Source organism: Hyla sarda, chromosome 4, assembly GCF_029499605.1.
Source record: "Hyla sarda isolate aHylSar1 chromosome 4, aHylSar1.hap1, whole genome shotgun sequence".
Classification (NCBI taxonomy): domain Eukaryota; kingdom Metazoa; phylum Chordata; class Amphibia; order Anura; family Hylidae; genus Hyla; species Hyla sarda.
The window spans coordinates 233,079,308-233,100,037 of NC_079192.1; the positions used below are offsets into that span (position 1 = coordinate 233,079,308).

Below are 20,730 nucleotides of genomic sequence, written 5' to 3' on the forward strand. Positions count from 1 at the left end.
TCTAGGAAAACAAAAACAGCTATATATTTCTAATCTTAGATAATGCCTTTGGGAATTATGGGGTAAATTTACGCCATGGACAAATTAGACACTAAACTGCTTCCAGATTTATGCTTTAAAATCTGTGGCAATCCTGCATCCAAATCCACATATCATGAAAATATTGGGGGGGGGGGGGGGAATTTTGTTCCAGGGCAGATCAGGAAAAGTTTATAATTTGTTATGCAAAACCCCAGTTAAGCAGAAATTTAGCATCTTTTCCCGTCTGCACCACACTATCCAAATGGGTGGTAAGGAGGTTCGGCATTGAGTGCAGGGCTGTGGCCTCCCCATGTGCTTGCTTTATTACAATATACATCTGCACACAGGTTTAACTCCTAGTTCAGATCTACACCAACTCTGAACTGGCATAGATGTCTGAGGCTGGTGTGCGCGTCTCGCTAGATCCAGTGCCATGAATCCGGCTGGAATTTCAAATAAGAGCGGTTTATGAAACGCTGCTCTTGATGAATTCCATCCTTTATGTGCAGATATGGCCGTGGCATACAATTATGCAATGCATGAAACCAGCCTTATACTTTGGGTGGGTTCCATGTCTTAAGGGTCCTAGGTGTTAAAGGTGAACTTGTCTCGAAGTAATGGTTATTTAGCACTTTCTGGCAGAATGTATGCTATTTTTATTCTTTGTGAAATCATGAACTCATGCATGTCACTTTTTAGCTTCTTTTAATATCTAGCTGTAAGAAGGGTAGATGTAAGGTGAAACCTTGTCTGGTATAAAAGTGCAACCCGTAACTTTATTTGTATGGGAGTAGACAGTATGCTTGGTGGTGGTTGTCCTAATGTTTGTGACAGACCAAATATTTTAATCTATCGTTTGGGGCCATGTTTGGTCATTTGGAATATCTTAACTTTTTAAAAATGTGCTTTTTCTGTCTCAGGAATTTCTTAACATGAAGGATTACCTTGTGTTATGTCTGTTTTCCTTCCTTTGTAATATCAGTCGTTGTGGGGTTTTTTACTCAGCAATAAGCATGCCTTAGATAATAAGCAAATCTGCACCGCTGCCAAGTATTCTATGTTTTACAGATGATTCCGGACCTTCTTCATGCTGCAGGACACAACTAACACTTACCTAAAAGCTGTGCAGTGGGCGCAGCTTTAGTTGCATCAGTTTAACACATTTCCTTTCAGTTGAAACTATATATATTTAACAAAATACCTAACAAGAAGCTGGTATCTGGTAGAAATGAGTCTCCTACCTATGTCTCCTTTTCTGACTACATGCTACATCTTTATCTCCTAAAGCCTTGGCTTAAAGCTGAAAGTCAGTTCTGAGTATTATTTATATGATCAGTTTTATGACATCCAGAATACACAATACTTACTGAAATTCCACATATTTTCAATCCATTCCAATTCATATGAACAGATGAAGTCTAAGCAGAAATGCCAACTCAACTCTTGGCACTAATCTCAAAGCAGATTCCTTGTCGGGTCATAAATAATTGGTTTTCCTAATTTATCGGGCAAATTATAGTTGTACTCGACAGATTGACAAATCAGGCGATATGCGATATATTATTAACTCTGACAGGTCAAACGTAGGACTTAAAGGGGTACTCCGCCCCTAGACATCTTATCCCCTATCCAAAGGATACACCCCCCCACGATCTCCCTGCTGCACTCTCCCAGGTGCAGCTCTGGAGCGCCGGAGGCTCGTGACATCATGGCCACGCCCCCTCAATGCAAGTCTATGGGAGGGGGCGTGCACCGGATGTCTGGGGTGTCACAGCCGAGATCTTTTTATAGGGGATAAGATGTCTAGGGGCGGAGTACCCCTTTAAAAGGTTGTCACTAAGTGTCAATTTAAGTAATGAGCAATAATTGCACCTAATCTAAAGCTGGCAAAGGGGGGGGGGGGGGGGGGTAAGGGTAAAGTCTGACCTGGTAGTTAGTGTCCATACATGTAGCAGTTTATGCTGCACTGACGGAATATGCTTTTACAATGAATTGCGTGATATTTCAGGCTTGCCACTTGTTTCAATGTGCCTCACCTATAAAAGATGCACATGTGAGAACTGTATTGCAATTTGTGTTGGTACTCTGTAAATACATGATGTATAAACCACTGTATGTGCGACCACGAGTTGCATTTAAAATTAATTTTCCCTTATGGGTCTCTTTTGCCTTATTCCAATAAACAAATGTAGAATTATATATATATATATATATGGTACTAACTTTAATAGGTTGGAGACTTGCAAATCTCTATACGTTCTTCCTAGTGTGGTGGTCTGTTCCTCTGACATGGATGATCATTTTCTTTTAAAACGGTTGAAATGATTGGTAACCACTTACAGACTGTAACTGCATTGACTCTCCTTGTCTTGAACATGTGAAGCCATAATGCTTTATTTGCCCAAGTCTTATAAAAGGTGTACATCTGCTTTGTAGCGTTTGTATACATTTTTGCAATTGCAGCGTGCCTTTTTTTAAGGTTTTAGGGGAACATTGTGATTTATATTATTCAAATAAAGAATTGCAACAAAAATGCCTCTTTCATTTGTGAGATTTTACATACACCATTTAAGGGGGTTGTTTTTAAGGTCATGGCTGATCGGTATATGTTCCTACCTCATGCACTTAATAACAGCTCTGACCCATTGAGGCATGGATTCTATAAGACCTCTGAGGGTGGCCGGTGCATCTGACAGCAGCTACCTTAACTCCTTGGGGACGGAGCCCATTATAACCCTAGGGACGGGAGAATTTTTTGCACATCTGACCACTATCACTTTAAACATTAATAACTCTGGGATGCTTTTTACTTTTCATTCTGATTCAGAGATTGTTTTTTCGTGACATCTTCATTTTTTACACTCGCATGTTCTTGTAGACCCAGTGTTAGAATTTTTACAAGGGGTAATAGGAGAAAAAGCCCCCCAAAATTTGTAACCCAATTTCTCTTGAGTAAGGAAATGCCTCATATGTGTATGTCAAGTGTTCGGAGGGCACAGAAGGGAAGGAGCAACAATGGGATTTTGGAGAGTGAATTTTTCTGAAATGGTTTTTGAGCGGCATTTCACATTTAGGAAGCCCCTATGTGCCATAACAGCAAAAAAAAAAAAAAAAAAAAACACATGGCATACTATTTTGGAAACTACAACCCTCAAGGCACGTAACAAGGGGTCCAATGAGCCTTAACACCCCACAGGTGTTTGCCGACTTTTCATTAAAGTCGGATATGTAAATGAGAAATTTTTTTTTCACTAAAGTGCATTTCCCCCCCAAATTTACAATTTTTACAAAGGGTTATGGGAGAAAATGCCCCCCAAAATTTGTAATCCCATCTCTTCTGAGTAGGGAAATACCCCATGTTAGGGCATAAAATGCTCTGCGGGCGAACTACAATGCTCAGAAGAGAAGGAGTCACATTTGGCTTTAGGAAAGCAAATTTTGCTGAAATGGTTTTTGGGGGGCATGTGGCATTTAGGAAGGCCCTATGGTACCAGAACAGAACAAAATACCCACAATGCATACTATTTTGGAAACTACACCCCTCAAGGAACGTAACAAGGGGTACAGTGAGCCTTAACACCCCACAGGTGATTGACGAACTTTCGTTAAAGTGGGACGTGAAAATGAAAATTTTTATTTTTTAACACTGAAATGCTGGTGTTACCCAAAACTTTTTATTTTCACAAGGAGTAATAGGAGAAAATGCCCCACAAAATTTGTAACCCCATTTCTCTTAAGGAAATACCTCAAATGTGTATGTAAAGTGCTCTGTGGGTGCACTTACAACAGCTCTAGGCACACTGGTGGGGAACCACTGAGTTAGAAAACAGACTCTAGCTCAGTGATTCCAACCAATGTGCCTCCAGCTGTTGCAAAACTACAACTCCCAGCATGTATGGTCTGTCAGTGCATTCTGAGAGTTGTAGTTTTGCAACAGCTGGAGGCACACGTGTTGGAATCAGAGTTATGAAACAGACTCTAGCTCAGTGTTTCCCAACCAGTGTGCCTACAGCTGTTGCAAAACTACAATTCCCAGCATGGCCAGACAGTCAGGGATGCTGGGCGTGTAGTTCTGCAATATCTGGCCCTTCAGATGTTGCAGAACTAAAACTCCCAGCATGCCTGGACAGTTTGGGCATGCTGGGAATTGTAGTTATGCAACAACTGGGGAAGAACAGTTTGGAGACCGCAAAGTAGTGGTCTCCAAACTGTAGCCCTCCAGATGTTGCAAAACTACAATTCCAAGCATGCCCAGACTGTCGAGGCATGCTGGGAGTTGTAGTTCTGCAACATATGAAGGGCCATGCTGGGAATTGTAATTTTGCAACATCTGGAGGGCTACAGTTTAGAGACCACCTTATAGTGGTCTCCAAACTGTGCCTCTTCAGATGTTGCAAAACTACAACTCCCAGCATGCCCAGTCAGTCCATGCTGAAAGTTGTAGTTTTGCAACATCTGGAGGACCACAGTTTAGAGACCACTACACAGTGGTCTCCAAACTGACACTCCAGATGTTGCAAAACTACAACTCCCAGCATGCCCAGACAGCCTTTGGCTGTGGTGGCATGCTGGGTGTTGTAGTTTTGCAGATTTTAGAAGGCCACAGAGAAGATCACTTACCGCGATCTTCACTGCAGCCTTCTCCGCCGCACTTTCCGGCTGCCGCTGCTCCGGGATGCCGACTCCACTGGTTTGGGTGAGCAGGCCATGTTTCCCCCCCCCTCTCGCCGCCCGTGTCTCCCCCCCCCCCCCCCCCCCCCCCCCCCCGCTCTGCCCAGACTTCCGATCGGTGGCCAGAGCGAGGGAAATTAACTCTAACCCCCCTGCCCCCCTCCTGCCATTGGTGGTCAGTCTGACCGACCAATGGCAGGGGATAGGAGGGGGTGGCAACACTGCCACCTCGCTCCTATCCTTTAGGATGGTCTGAGCTGTCTGACAGCTACGATCATTCTTATTTTCTGGGCGATCGGGTCACCGAATGGCCTGGATCGCGGGCAAATCGCTGGTCTGAATCAATGTAACTGTCCGGACCCGAGGTTTTCTAGAAGAGTAAAGTTGGCTGGAAGACTCACCAGCTTTTCCCACCTGATCCATAAAAAAAAAAATACTGTTCTGATCTGGAATGTGCTTCACCACTTTGCACAAATAGATTTACCATTAGTTCTAATGGTCTTCTACCCACAATAGGGCTTAAGAGTAGGGTCATGCATACGGCATCTGCAGCATATTTCACACTGCAGGAAATACGCTGCAGATCTGCTATGAGCAGACACAGAGGGCTACCCGATCTCAGTCCCGTGTGTGTAAGGATTGGAGGCTAAACTGCACATCTGAGAACATGTGCGGCCTGAAATGCGTGGTTTTGTAAAGTGCGATATTAGGTATTATTTGTCCCAAATGATAGCATAAGACTGGGATCACTTGGGGAGATTTATGATTTTCATCTTTGTATGCAATATCACACAGACTAGGCAGTCTGCAAATGCATCAAATCTACCTGAGTGGCTGAGGCCAAATGATAAATCTGTCACTCGCTTAGACTGTAATCCAAGTTTTGAATATTGTATGGCTTATCATATCATCAGCATCATTTTGTGCCTGAATTTAAAGGGAACCAATCATCAGATTTTACCCTATATAACGCTTGGCAAAGCGTTATATAGGATAAAATCTTTATTTTCACCATTCCCGGGGGATGCTCCTGCCCCCAGGGATGGTGAAGATATGAAGTTATAAACTAGTCACTGCCGCTGCCGTAAGTAGTCATCTGGGCGGGGAGCTCTTCTCATCTACTCCCGTTCTTCGGCCGGGAGCGACGCCCCCTCCGCTTGATTGATTGATGGGCCGCGTCATTGTTCCGCTCATTGAACAGACGGAGCAGAGCGATGACGCAGCCCGTCAATCAAGCGGAGGGGGCGTCGCTGCCGGCCGAAGAACGGGAGTAGATGAGAAGAGCTCCCGCCCAGGTGACTACTTACGGCAGCGGCAGTGACTAGTTTATAACTTCATATCTTCACCATCCCTGGGGGCAGGCGCGTCCCCCGGGAATGGTGAAAATAAAGATTTTTACCCTATAACACGCTTTGCCAAGCGTTATATAGGGTAAAATCTGATGATTGGTTCCCTTTAAAGCAAGAGTATCACATTTAAAGCCATGCCCCTTGTCCAGACACTGTCTGTCAGTGTCTAAAACACATGTGACATGAGGTGCGAATCATATGAGCCAATTTTTTGTGCAGACCAGAATTTTGGTGCAAGAGCAAATCTGCCCCACAGCAATGTTTTTTTAATGTACATATTAAAGTTTCAGAGACTTGATTTGGAGAAGAATTCACCCAAGGCTCAAACTAGAAATCATAGAGACAGATAAAGAGGTCTCTCCCTATCTAATCCCTTGCACTCAACATATTAAAGGACAGGGAAATGAGGTTCTTTGTCCTGACTCAGACACACTAAGGGAGACATTCAAGAATTGTCCAATAGTAACACTGTCTTTGTTGCACATAGCAACCAGAGCTCAGCATACCTATCTTTTCCCCCTTACCGACACAGGACGTAAATGTATGTTCTAGTACCTAATGCACCAGGATGTACATTTACATCCTGTATATGATGCGAGCACTGGAGCCAGGGACCCGCCAGTTATGGCAGACATCAGCGATCACGCCGATGTCCACCATTAAGTGCGGGCGTTCCTATAGATGATCTGATCATCCAAGATGGCGGATGGAGGTCCCCTCACCTGCCTATGCATAGCACTGAACAGTATTAGCAGTCTGATTGCTATAAATAAATGTAAAAAAAAAAAATAAAGTAAAAGGTTTTTATAAAAATGTGAAAGCCCCTCCCCCAATAAAAATTTAAATGGCCCCTTTACCAATTTTACCTCAAATAGTGTAAAAAAGAAAATTAATAAACATATTTGGTATCAGCACTTGCATAAATGTCAGAACTATCAAAATGTTAATGATCCTGTACGGTGAGCAGCGTAAACATAAAAAAAAAATCTAAAATTGCTGCTTTTGTCACATCACATGAAAAAAAATTTAAAGAAATTAACCCCTTCAGGGCCAAGCCCATTTTGGCCTTAAGGACCAGAGCATTTTGTGCACATCTGATCACTGTCACTTTAAACATTAATAACTCTGGAATGCTTTTAGTTATTATTCTGATTCCGAGATTGTTTTTTCGTGACATATTCTACTTTAACATGGTGGTAAATTTTTGTGGTAACTTGCACCCTTTCCTTGTGAAAAATCCAAAAATTTTATGAAAAATTTGAAAATTTAGCATTTTTCTAACTTTGAAGCTCTCTGCTTGTAAGGAAAATGTATATTACAAATAAAAAAAAAAATGTATTCACATATACAATATGTCTACTTTATGTTTGCATCACAAAATTGATGAGTTTTTACTTTTGGAAGACACCAGAGGGCTTCAAAGTTCCGCAGCAATTTTCCAATTTTTCACAAAATTTTCAAACTCACTATTTTTCAGGGACCAGTTCAGGTTTGAAGTGGATTTGAAGGGTCTGGATATTAGAAATACCCCACGAAAGACCCCATTATAAAAACTGCACCCCCCAAAGTATTCAAAATGACATTCAGTCATCATTTTAACCCTTTGTGTTTCACAGGAATAGAAGCAAAGTGAAGGAGAAAATTCACAATCTTCATTTTTTACACTCGCATGTTCTTGTAGACCCAATTTTTTTATTTTTACAAGGGGTAAAAGGAGAAAATGTATACTTATATTTGTAGCCCAATTTCTCTCGAGTAAGCAAATACCTCATATGTCTATGTAAAGTGTTCGGCGGGCGCAGTAGAGGGCTCAGAAGGGAAAGAGCGACAAGGGGATTTTGGAGAGTACGTTTTTCTGAAATGGTTTTTGGGGGGCATGTTGCATTTAGGAAGCCCCTATGGTGCCATAACAGCAAAAAACCCTCACATGGCATACCATTTTGGAAACTAGACCCCTTGGGGAACATAACAAGGAATAAAGTGAGCCTTATTACCCCACAGGTGTTTCACGACTTTTGCATATGTAAAAAAAAAAATAAATTTTCACTAAAATGTGTGTTTCCCCCCAAATTTCACATTTTTCCAAGGGTTAATAGCAGGAAATACCCAACAATATTTGTAACCCCTTCTCTTCTGAGTATGCAGGTACCCCATAAGTGGACCTGAAGTATACTACGGGCGAACTACAATGCTCAGAAGAGAAGGAGTCATATTTGGCTTTTTGAGAGCAAATTTTGCTCGGGGAGCATGTCGCATTTAGGAAGCCCCTAAGGTGCCAGAACAAAAAAAAAAAAAAAAAGGCATACAATTTTGGAAACTAGAGCCCTTGTGGAACGTAACAAGGAATAAAGTGAGCCTTATTACCCCACAGGTGTTTCACGACTTTTGCATATGTAAAAAAAAAATAATTTTCACTAAAATGTGTGTTTCCCCCCAAATTTCACATTTTTCCAAGGGTTAATAGCAGAAAATACCCCCCAAAAATTTTAACCCCATCTCTTCTGAGTATGGAGGTACCCCATAAGTTGACCTGAAGTGCACTATGGGCGAACTACAATGCTCAGAAGAGAAGGAGTCATATTTGGCTTTTTGAGAGCAAATTTTGCTCGGGGGGCATGTCGCATTTAGGAAGCCCCTATGGTGCCAGGACAGCAAAATAACCCCCACATGGCATACCATTTTGGAAACTAGACCCCTTGAGGAGCGTAACAAGGGGTGCAGTGAGCATTTGCCCCCCCACTGGTGTCTGACAGATCTTTGGAATAGTGGGCTGTACAAGTTTTCATTTTCACGGACCACTGTTCCAAAGATCCGTCAGACACCTGTGGGGGGTAAATTCTCACTGCACCCCTCATTACATTCCGTGAGGGGTGTCATTTCCGAAATGGGGTCACATGTGGGGTTTTGTTTTTTTGCGTTTGTCAAAACCGCTGTAACAATCAGCCACCCCTGTGCAAATCACCTCAAATGTACATGGTGCACTCTCCCTTCTGGGCCTTGTTCTGCCCCCCAGAGCACTTTGTGCCCACATATGGGGTATCTCCATAGTCGGGAGAAATTGCATTACAAATTTTGGGGGCTTTTTTCCCTTTTACCTCTTGAGAAAATGTAAAGTATAGGGCAACATCAGCATGTTAGTGTAAAAAATTAAAACATTTTACACTAACATTTTGGTGTAGACCCCAACATTTCCTTTTCATGAAGGGTTAAAGAAGAAAATACCCCCCAAACCTTGTAAGGCAATTTCTCCCGAGTACGGCGATACCCCATATGTGACCCTAAACTGTTGTCTTGAAATACGACAGGGCTCCAAAGTGAGAGCGCCATGTGCATTTGAGGCCTAAATTAGGGATTTGCATAGGGGTGGACATAGGGGTATTCTACGCCAGTGATTCCCAAACAGGGTGCCTCCAGCTGTTGCAAAACTCCCAGCATGCGTGGATAGTCAACGGCTGTCCGGCAATACTGGGAGTTGTTGTTTTTCAACAGCTGGAGGCTCTGCTTTGGAAACAGTGGTGTACCGGACGTTCTTATTGGGTGAGGGGGGCTGTGTAGGGGTATGTGTATATGTAGTGTTTTTAACTTTTTATTTTATTTTGTGTTAGTGTAGTGTAGTGTAGTGTTTTTAGGGTACAGTCACATGGGCGGGGGATTACAGCGAGTTTCCCAGCGCAAAATTTGCTGCATCTCAAACTTGCAGCGAGAAACCCACTGTAAAAGCCTCGCCCATGTGAATGTACCCTGTACATTCACGGGGGGGGGGGGGGGGTGCACATGTTCAGCAACATCTGGCCCATTCAGCTGTTGCAAAACCACAACTCCCAGCATGCATGGTCTGTTAGTGCATGCTGGGAGTTATAGTTTTGCAACAGCTGAATGCACACAGGTTAGGAAACACTGAGTTAGAAACAATGTTTCCCAACCAGTGTGTCTCCAGTTGTTGCAAAACTACAACTCCCAGCATGCCCAGACAGCTGAAGGGCATGCTGGGAGTTGTAGTTCGGCAACATCTGAAGGGCCAGATGTTGCTGAACTAAAACTCCCAGCATGCCTGGACAGTCAGTGCATGCTGGGAGTTGTAGTTTTGCAACAGCTGGAAGAGCATAGATTGGAGACCATTATACAATGGTCTCCAAACTGGGGCCCTCCAGATGTTGCAAAACTACAACTCTCAGCATGCCCAGACAGCTGAAGGGCATGCTGGGAGTTGTAGTTCGGCAACATCTGAAGGGCCAGATGTTTCTGAACTAAAACTCCCAGCATGCCTGGACAGTCAGTGCATGCTGGGAGTTGTAGTTTTGCAACAGCTGGAAGAGCATAGATTGGAGACCATTATACAATGGTCTCCAAACTGGGGCCCTCCAGATGTTGCAAAACTACAACTCCCAGCATGCCCAGACAGCCAAAGGCTGTCTAGGCATGCTGGGAGTTGTAGTTTTTAGACTCCTAGAAGCAGCAGTGAAGATCTTCACTGCTGCCTCTGAGGACCACATACTTACCCGTCGCTGCTCGTCGGTCCCGCCGCTGCTCCTCGGTCCCGCCGCTGCTCCTCGGTCCCGCCGCTAGTCCCCTCCTGTTCCCCCCCCTATGCTGCAGGTCCCCGCGAGCCCCCGCAGCCATCGTCCCCCGTTCTGCCCGACTTCCAGGGGCGGGCAGTGCGGGGGATCTGAACTTTCACCACAGATCACTGTGATTGGTCCACAGGGACCAATCACAGTGATCGCTGACCAGGACCATCAATGGATGGTCCTGGGGGGTGAAGCAGAAGTTGTCCCCTGCTGAAAACAGCGGGACTTCTGCCAGTTAACCCGTGCGATGCTGCGCATCGCCGGGTTAACTGAATGTCATTTATAAACGTCGGGATGCGCGAACGCACTGCACAACCCGGCGTTTATATATGACATCTGGGGGAAGGGGTTAAAGTCACGTATGCAGACCCATACAAACTACAGATCATGGCCCAAAAAATAAGCCCTAATACAGCCTCTTATATGAAAACATTTGAAAGTATATAGATGGTCAAAATAGGTTTTAAACATACTTATACTAAAAAAAAAATAAAAAAATCTTTAACCCCTTATGGACCACGGGTTTTTCCGATTTTGCACTTTGTTTTTTCCTCCTCACCTTTTTAAAAATTATAACTCTTTCAATTTTGCACCTAAAAATCCATATGATGGCTTATTTTTTGCGCCACCAATTCTACAGGGTGGGCCATTTATATGGATACACCTTAATAAAATAGGAATGGCTGCTTATATTAACTTCCTGTTTGTGGCACATTAGTATATGTGAGGGGGGAAACTTTTCAAGATGGGTGGTGACCATGGTGGCCATTTTGAAGTCGGCCATTTTGAATCCAACTTTTGTTTTTTCAATAGGAAGAGGGTCATGTGACACATCAAGCTTATTGTGAATTTCACAAGAAAAACAATGATGTGCTTGGTTTTAACATAACTTTATTCTTTCATGAGTTATTTACAAGTTGCTGACTATTTATAAAATGTATTCAATGTGCTGCACATTGTGTTGGATTGTCAATGAAACCCTCTTCTCCCACTCTTCACACACTGAGAGCAACACCGCAGGAGAAATGCTAGCACAGGCTTCCAGTATCCATAGTTTCAGGTGCTGCAGAATGGGCAAAACAAAAATTGGAACAGGACCCTCAGTTTACGCAGAAGATTTTGTTCAGTGATGAGGCAAACTTTTATGTGAATGGTGACGTTACAAACAAAATATCCGAAACGGTAGCACCAGATTGAAATAATTTAGTGTATACAGCTCCTATGGTAGAATGAGCGCCAAAGGTAGAGATGTCAATACCAGCCATTTCCATAGTCAATTTTACCCAGCGGGCTAGAGAGTGTTGGAAGAAACAGGATTGTGAGGTTTGCAAAAGGAAATAAGGAGTTGGGAAGAAGATCTTAGTAGATCTTAGAAACATTCCGTCCTAGACTCATAAGAACGTAGACAACGTACTAGACAAAGTTTGTGTTGATGAGGAAATGCAGGGTAAATACAAAATGAAGATTAGTTTTAGTACGACGATAAACTGTAAAGATAACTCCTTCAGGTGAGTATTGTTTTCTAGATATATCTAAGGCTCTGACGTCAGAAACACGTTTGACAGATATAAGACAAAGAAGAACCACGAGTTTGAATGAAAGTAAGTTTAAAGATAATGAATAATTATCTTCCCAGGATAAGATAAGATTAAGAATGAGATTGACGTCCCAAGTTGAATTGTATTTAGGTAATGGAGGATGTCGGAAACATTTGCCTTTTAACCTGTTAAGGACCCAGGACGTACCGGTACGTCCTGAGTCCGCTCCCGTTCTATAATGCGGAGCCGCGCGCTATTAACCCTTTAGACGCGATGTTCAAAGTTGAACGCCGCATCTAAAGTGAAAGTAAAACCATGCCGGTCAGCTCAGGGAGCTGTTCGGGATTGCCGCGGCGAAATCGTGGCATTCCCGAACAGCTTACATGACAGCCGGAGGATCCCTACCGGCCTCCATGCTGTCCGATCGCCGAATGACTGCTCAGTGCCTGAGATCCAGGCATGAGCAGTCAAGCGGCAGAATCATCGATCAGTGGTTTCCTATGAGAAACCACTGATCAATGTAAAAGATCAGTGTGTGCAGTGTTATAGCTCCCTATGGGACCTATAACACTGCAAAAAAAATAAAAAGTGAAAAAAAAGTGAAGATCATTTAACACCTTCCCTAATAAAAGTTTGAATCACCCCCCTTTTCCCATAAAAAAAAAGTGTAAATAAAAATAAACATATGTGGTATCGTCGTGTGCTGAAATGTCCGAATTATAAAAATATATCGTTAATTAAACCGCATGGTCAATGGCGTACGCGTAAAAAATTCCAAAGTCCAAAATAGTGCATTTTTGGTCATTTTATATCATGAAAAAAAATTTAAAGTGATCAATAAGTCCTATCAATGGAAAAATGGTACAGCTAAAAACTTCAGATCACGGCGCAAAAAGTGAGCCCTCATACCGCCACATATGCGGAAAAAAAAAAAAGTTATAGGGGTCAAAAGATGACAATTTGAAACGTATAAATTTTCCTGCATGTAGTTATGATTTTTTCCAGAAGTCCGACAAAATCAAACCTACATAAGTAGGGTATCATTTTTATCGTATGGACCTACAGAATAAAGAGAAGGTGTCATTTTTACCAAAAAATGTACTGTGTAGAAACAATTTTTTTTTCCGTTTCGCTGTAGATTTTTGGGTAAAATGACTGACGTCATTACAAAGTAGATTTGGTGGCATAAAAAATAAGCCATCATATGGATATTTAGGTGCAAAATTGAAAGAGCTATGATTTTTTTTAAAGGTAAGGAGGAAAAAACGAAAATGCAAGGTAAGGAGGAAAAAACGAAAATGCAAAAACTGAAAAACCCGGGCCCTTAAAGGGGTTAAAAGTCTGCATACAAGAGGGTGTTTGCATATTGGAATGAAGTCAATAAGAGTGTCTGGCAGATACAGCAGAACGATATAAGTTGATTGTTCTATGGGCTTTACCAGCATCGAAAGATGCCGAAAGAAAATGTTATATGTTAGAGATAGATGTTTGTAAGGGATCCAGATCCTGTTGAGAGCACCAATGAAGCCAAATATTCCAGGCTGATCTGTAAGCAGATATGTATAGAAAAATATTGCCCGGACCTTCCAAGGTAGTGTGATTTGATTGAATAGACAATAGATAACTGGGTCGTACTCCAATAATAATTCAATGGTTATTTATTTAAAATGTATAGTGCATTACTCCTCACAGGGCCCTTGTGAGAAAAAAAACCCACATATAATAGATGTACAAAATTAGATGTACAAGATGTACAAGATTAAACGATCTTAAAATGTAAAAATATTAAAAAATATTAAAAAATATCACTGGCATATAAAATAGCTCTATGTAGACGAATTCATATAACGTCTTTAGGGTATTGTGAAGATATAGTATAAATGTCCTTTTGTGTGGCAATTATAAATCAAAGTGGATACTCTGTTACCGGTCCTGGATGATGTGGCTCTGTCAGCTCCCGTGCCTAGATAACAGTCAGCGGTCTTAGATGGTACTGTGGCTTTAACTCTCAAGGTCCAGGTGTTATGCGGTAGTGGTCGTCCCAGGCTGGTGGCACTGGCAGGCGCCGATGGTGAATTCGCCGGGAGGCCGTGCGCTAGCAAGCGCCGATGGAAGATTTGTCAGGAGACCAAGCGCTGATGGTATCGATCTCCTCAGGGGCGGACACAGACAACAGAGGGCCCCTGTGCAAAGAATAAGCCTGGCCCCCCCCCCCCCCCCAGGTAATATGTTTGCTAGGTAAGCAGGTAGTACGTTTGCAAGTAGTAAATTAGGTAGGTAGAACATTCTCTAAGTAGGTAGGCAAGTAGTAAGTTTGCAAGTTATTTAGGCAGGTAGTAAGTTCAGTTGGTAGGAAGGCAAGTAAAAGGTTTGCCGCTAGGTAGGTAGGTTATACGTTTGTTAGGTAGGCAGGAAAAGTGTTTGCTAGGTAGGTAATATGTTTGGTTGGTAGGTAGGCAGGCATATGTTTGGTTGGTAGGTGGGTGGCCACGTAACATTTGGTCGGTAGGCCCTTAGTCCAGTGTTTTCCAAACAGGCTTTGGCTGTTTGGGCATGCTAGGAGTTGTAGTTTTGCAACAGCTGGAGGCACTCAGGTTGGGAAACACTGGACTAAGGGCCCAACTACCCACCAAAATGCCACCTTCTTTTGCAAAACTCTAACTTCCAGCTTAAGACTGTCCGAGCATGCTGGGAGTTGTAGTTTTGCAACAGTTGGAGAGACAATGTTTCCCAACCTGGCTGCCTCCAGCTGTTGCAAAACTACAACTCCCAGTATGCCCGGACAGTCTTAAGCTGGGAGTTATCGTTTTTCAACAGCTGGAGGCACCCAGGATGGGAAACACTGGACTAAGGACCTACCTACCAAACCTGAGTGCCTCCAACTGTTGCAAAGCTATAACTCCAAGCATGCCTGGACAGCTAAAGACTGTCCAGGATTCTGCTGGGAGTTGTAGTTTTGTAACAGCTGGAGGCACCCAGGTTGGAAAACAATGGACTAAGGACCTACCTATCAAACCTGAGTGCCTCCAGCTGTTGAAGAACTATAACTCCCAGCATGCCTGGACAGCCAAAGACTGTCAGGGGAATGCTGGGAGTTGTAGTTGTGCAACAGCTGGAAGTGCCCAGGTTGGAAAATACTGACTAACGCAGTGTTTTCAAAACAGTGTCTCTCCAGGTGGTCCAAAACTACAACTCCCAGCATTCCCGGACAGTCTCTAGCTGTCCAGGCATGCTGGAAGTTATAGTTTTGCAACAGCTGGAGGCACACTGATTTGTAAACACTGGTGTACAAAAGCAGAGATACACACCATGTCCAACGGGTCACGTCCTATCTTCTCCACAGGCCAGGCATCCGTGAGTGATGTCGTCAAGGCAGGGGTCACGGCCTGCTCTGTATACTGTGTACAGCTCAGAGCGGCGCCGGGGCGGGAGGAAGCCGGGCAGGAGCAGTGCTGTCAGTAAACTTTTTGTTTTCTTTTGTTTCCGACAAGGGAGGCTGACATAAGACGGGGAAGGGGGCCCTGCAGATGCTCGCCATGGAGGTATGTGCGGGGCACGCTACTGTAGTCTGACTGATTGGCTGACTCAGACTGTATGTAGTCAGTCAATGAGCAGTGCACAGTGGCGGCCCCCAGCGGTCAGTGAGTGACAGACACAGTCACTCACTGACAAGAGAGAAAAAAAAAAAGCACAGGGCCGGCGGGCCCCCTGAAGCTCCGGGCCCCTTAGAGGAGTAGGGGTTGTACCCCCCGATGGCGGCCCTGGCCCTGACTGTGAGCAGCGGCGGTGCAGCGCTGCTGCTCAGTGTGTGTTGTGTGAGGGGGCCCTCTGCCCTTTCAATGGGCAGCGGGCCCCCTCACACACTAGGGCCCCTGTGCAGCTGAACCGGCTGCACATATGGTATGGCCGCCCCTGGATCTCCTCACCGCTGGACTTGGAAGCCGGAGACTACACGCTGGGTAGATGGAGCTTGCCTCGTGTAGATGGCGTGTGACGTCAGCTTGAGCCGGAGCTGACCAGGTAAAATCAGGACCGGACACTAGTCTAGATCGACTAATGCGTAGGAGATCCACAATGTGATGGATTTGCTCCGTGAGCTATAGCTTAAATTAAATTAAGGCTCGATAATGAAGAGGAGCCGGAAAGACAGCTTAAATGGAAGCTGAAAGAAGTCCTACAATCCGAGCTATAGTTCTCAGAGAAATAAGATCCTTGTGAAGAATTTAGCGAATCTCTTTCCATATAGTTTTTAATCTCCTGGGGGGGGGGGGGGGGGGGGGAGACTCAAAGTGATTGATTGTGTGTTGATCAAAAACCCCAGGAATTCCACCTCTTGAGAAGGTTGAAGAACGGATTTTTTGTGGTTGATGAGGAAACCCAGGTTGGTTAGAAGAGACAGGTGTGAGAGAAGGGATATTGATTGTGCAATAAGGAGAATGTAGTCTAGATAAATGATAAGACGGACTCCTCGACTTCTGAGTAGGGTGACAATTGGCTTTAGAAGCTTGGTGAAACACCATGGAGCCGAAGATAGGCCGAATGGAAGGCAGGTGAACTGCCATTTCTGATTGTTTCATAGAAACTGAAGAAATACAGTGACCCCCCGACCTACGATGGCCCCGACATATGATGAAATCGACATACGATGGCCTATCAGAGGCCATTGCATGTCGATGTCAGCATCGACATACGATACTTTTTTAAGTCGGGGCCATCGCATTAAGTGCTATCCGGCAGCGCCAAATGCTTAAGCTGCTGCCGGATAGCAGCTTAATGTTCCCCGTGTGGTGCGGTAAGTATTACTTACCCCTCCACGATGCTCCGGGGTGCCCTCCGGGTCCAGCGCTGGTCTTCCGGTGTCTTCTTGGCCCTCTCCGATGACGTCAATACGCTGCTGCGCACGTCATCCAATAGGAATGGCGTACGCAGCGGCATAATGACGTCGCTACGCAGGCCCAGTAAAGCCTTGCGGAAGACAGAAGAGGACCGGAGAAGACAGCAGAGGACCGGAGAAGACAGCGGAGAGCCCAGCAGAGGCCTGGGTTACCATTGGGAGCGGCGGGGACACCATCTCGAGCGGCGGGGACAGGTGAGTACAGCTTCCTATACTTTACATTGCACGAATCCCTCAACATACGATGGATTCGACAAACGATGGCTCGTTTGGAACGAATTACCATCGTATGTTGAGGGACCACTGTATTTGGGAAGAAGGATGGATTAGAATAGTCAAATAAGCATCCTTTAGGTCTATCTTGATTAACCAATCGTCTTTTATTAGAATATCTCTTAAGAGATGGATGCCTTCCATCTAGAAGTGTCTGTACACAACAAAGTTGTTGAGTAGTCTTAGACTGATAATGGGTCTGTGACCTCAGTCTTTCTTTTTTTTACCAGGAATAGATTGCTGAGAAAACCTGGGCAATTTACAGGGACAAGTATTATAGCTTTCTTTGTGATAAGATCCTCTACCTCTGAATTGATTAGAATTTTATTTGATATTGAAAATTGAATGAGATGTGGAAGGGAAATTTGGATAGGTTGAGAGACAAATTCTATTAGGAAACCTGGTACAGTATTTAGAATCCATGAGTCAGAAGTAATCATAGTCCAATTTTTCAAAAAATATGTATGACTCTTCTGCCTAATGGAATAAGTAGGGGGACTAACCTGAAGATGTTCTTGAACGGGGAACTCCTCCGTTGTCCTCTGGCGCACCAGGGTCTGGCACGATATGGGAAGAAGGGTGGAGGGATGGATGGTGGACCCGTATAGGGTTGGTTGTATTGATAGGAGCCTCTAGATGCATTTCTGGATGCAAGGGATGGGCTGGGGAAGCGGCTCCTTCCTTTCCCGGCCCGACTAAAAACACATTGAGAAAACACCTTTTTAAAGGGAAGTTTGGGCCTTATTAATCAAGGAAAAAAGGCTGACATATTTTCCCATGTGATGTATGAAATCTTCCCCAAAAAGCATGCCTTCTGTAGGTTTTTCAGAGTCATTTGAGGCAAGCTTAGTGAGTTGGGGGTCTATTTTTAGAAGAATTGAGCGTGGACAGTGCTGAATTTGCATTCCCAAAAAAGCAGACAGCACGTGGTGCCCATCCCAGTAGGACCTCGGTGTTAATGGGTCTATTGGAGGAGGAGGATTCCTCAGCAAGATCGAATATTATAGTAAGGGGACCCAGGAGATCCAGGAGTTTATCCTGACAGGCACGGAAACTCCCTTTTTTGGGGGGTTTTGCCAGTTTTCATCAGAAACTTTGTCAAAACAGGATCAAGCTCAGGAGTGAGGGATGAGTTGTGTGGGAGTGTTGTTCCCGGACACTCCGCTTTGAGCGGCTTTGTTTAAGCCCTTATTGACCCTAACAGAGAGTAATTTTGCCACCATAGGTGGTAGGAAGCCATTCTCCCGATCTGGGATGGTGAATCAGGGAGGGGTCATAGTAAGATGGATCTGAATCCATAAAAATATTTTCCTCCTGATTATCAGGGTCTTCCACAAGTTCTCCGCTGTCAGAACTATAAAAATATATTAATTAAACCGCACAGTCAATGGCGTACGCGCAAAAAAATTCCAAAGTCCATAATAGCGTATTTTTGGTCACTTTTTAGACCATATAAAAATGAATAAAAAGCGATCAAAACAAAAATGGTACCAATAAAAACTTCACGGCGCAAAAATTTTGCCCCCATACAGCCTCGTATGTGGAAAAATACAGAGGACAATTTTAAACATATAAATTTTTCTACATGTATTTATGATTTTTTTATCAAAGTAATACTAAATAAAACCTATATAAGTAGGGTATAATTTTAATCGTATGGACCTACAGAATAAAGATAAGGTGTTATTTTTACCGAAAACTGTACTGCGTAGAAACGGAAGCCCACAAAAGTTACAAAATGGCATTTTTTCTTCCATTTTGTTGCACAATCAGGAATCAGCCCCGGAAAAATTTATTATGGACCTCTGATAAGAAAGAGGAACCAATAATTGAGTATCCTAGTCCCAACGCGTTTCACCCATAATATTCTTTACGGGATCCTCAGGGACACAAATCCAGGATTAGACACCAATACTTTACATGCAAAAATATTGAATTTGCTATATATCCATAATATGATTAGATATGCCAAACACACATAATATGGATATAAATAAAGATACGATGATCTCTAAGATGCAACAATCTCTAAGATATAACTACTGCCCCGTTGCGATATATATTCACCACATTAGTGGGAACCAACACTGCATGTCGGCAGACAATTCAAACAGTAGATTACATCCATAAACAAAAAGAAAGGATTGATAACATAATTGTTAAAGAAAAGGTCACAATAAGAGAAAGTAAAAACCATGTCCTATGGTTAGGCCATTTACTGTGCCCCGCAAGGATGGTTGGATAGATGTGCAGCTGACATCTATCTCCTTGCAGGGTGCAGTGAGTGACCTAACCATGGTCCGTTTCAATTCAATATTTGCCTGTAAAGTATTGGTCTAATCCCAGATTTGTGTCCCATGAGGATCCCCCTATAGAATATTACGGGTGAAATGCATTGGGACTAGGGTACTCAATTATTGGTTCCTCTTTTTTTATCAGAGGTCCATAATAAACTTTTTCCAGGGCTGCTTCCTGACATTGGTGGATTTTGATTGTTGACCTCACATAGAGAAATTGAGGTCACATAAATATTTAGTGTTTATACTTATACTCAGTGTTTTTATTAAAAGACTATTGAATGTTTGGTTTTAAAATGTTTATTTTGCCACTGTGAAATTCCTGTTATTTGCAAAAAGATTCCCTTGATATCTCTCTATTGGAGCATACTATGATTCTACTAGCATGTGTGAACTGACCCTCAGTCTAAGTCTTTAGTCAGCTTCAGCATAAGACAAGTCAAGTCTAAAGTAAAATAACAAGCGTACTACAAGTTCCACAACTGCTTTAAAAGGAAAACGGTCATCTTGTTTACCCACACTAAACCCAATACACCGAGTTATAGTGTGGGTGTCCAGGAGACCGATGCGGGGGTCAGTGAGTTAAATGCGTACCTTCAGTCTGTTGCGGTGTCCCTTCGAATATCCACTTCTATGTACCCTGCAGTCTGCACATACTCCCCATGTGTATAGCATATTCATGGTTACTGGTTACGTGAGCGCTTGTGCCTACTGAGTGCTCACATGAACAGCGATCATGAATAATCAAATTCATCCAGCGGGCCCACCTCCAGTTCTGCCAGATGACACTGATGACAACGGTACTCACCTTGTCCCATGGCGGGGATCGCCGGTAATCTTGGCCATTAGCTCCGGGCCCCCGACTTGGGGCACGGGTGGAGCTTAGTGATATCACTGCTGCTGCGAGACCCATCAGAGAGTAGCAGCGGCTGGGGCATGAGCGGAGCTTAGTGATGTCACTGCTGCTGCTCCCTGCTGGGTCCCGCTGCTAGAGAACAGCAGCAGTGACATCACTAAGCTCTGCCTGTTCCCCAATCCAGGCCAGAGCTGAACGGCCCAAATTACTTGAGATCCCCGCCACAGAACGGGACAAGGTGAGTATCTGAGTCATCAGTATCA

General features: G+C 43.7%; 1 protein-coding gene across 1 annotated transcript in view; it reads right to left on the reverse strand.

Moving 5' to 3' along the window:
• Positions 1-20,520, reverse strand: part of LOC130369048 (tetraspanin-7-like) — a 63,248-nt gene extending 42,728 nt beyond the window's left edge. The window contains exons 1-2 of the mRNA XM_056573740.1: positions 20,420-20,520; positions 17,818-18,009 (exon numbers count right to left, since the gene is read on the reverse strand). The gene's annotated coding sequence lies outside the window, so the exon portion shown is untranslated. The remainder of the gene's footprint in view (positions 1-17,817; positions 18,010-20,419) is intronic.
• Positions 20,521-20,730: the final 210 nt, after the last annotated feature.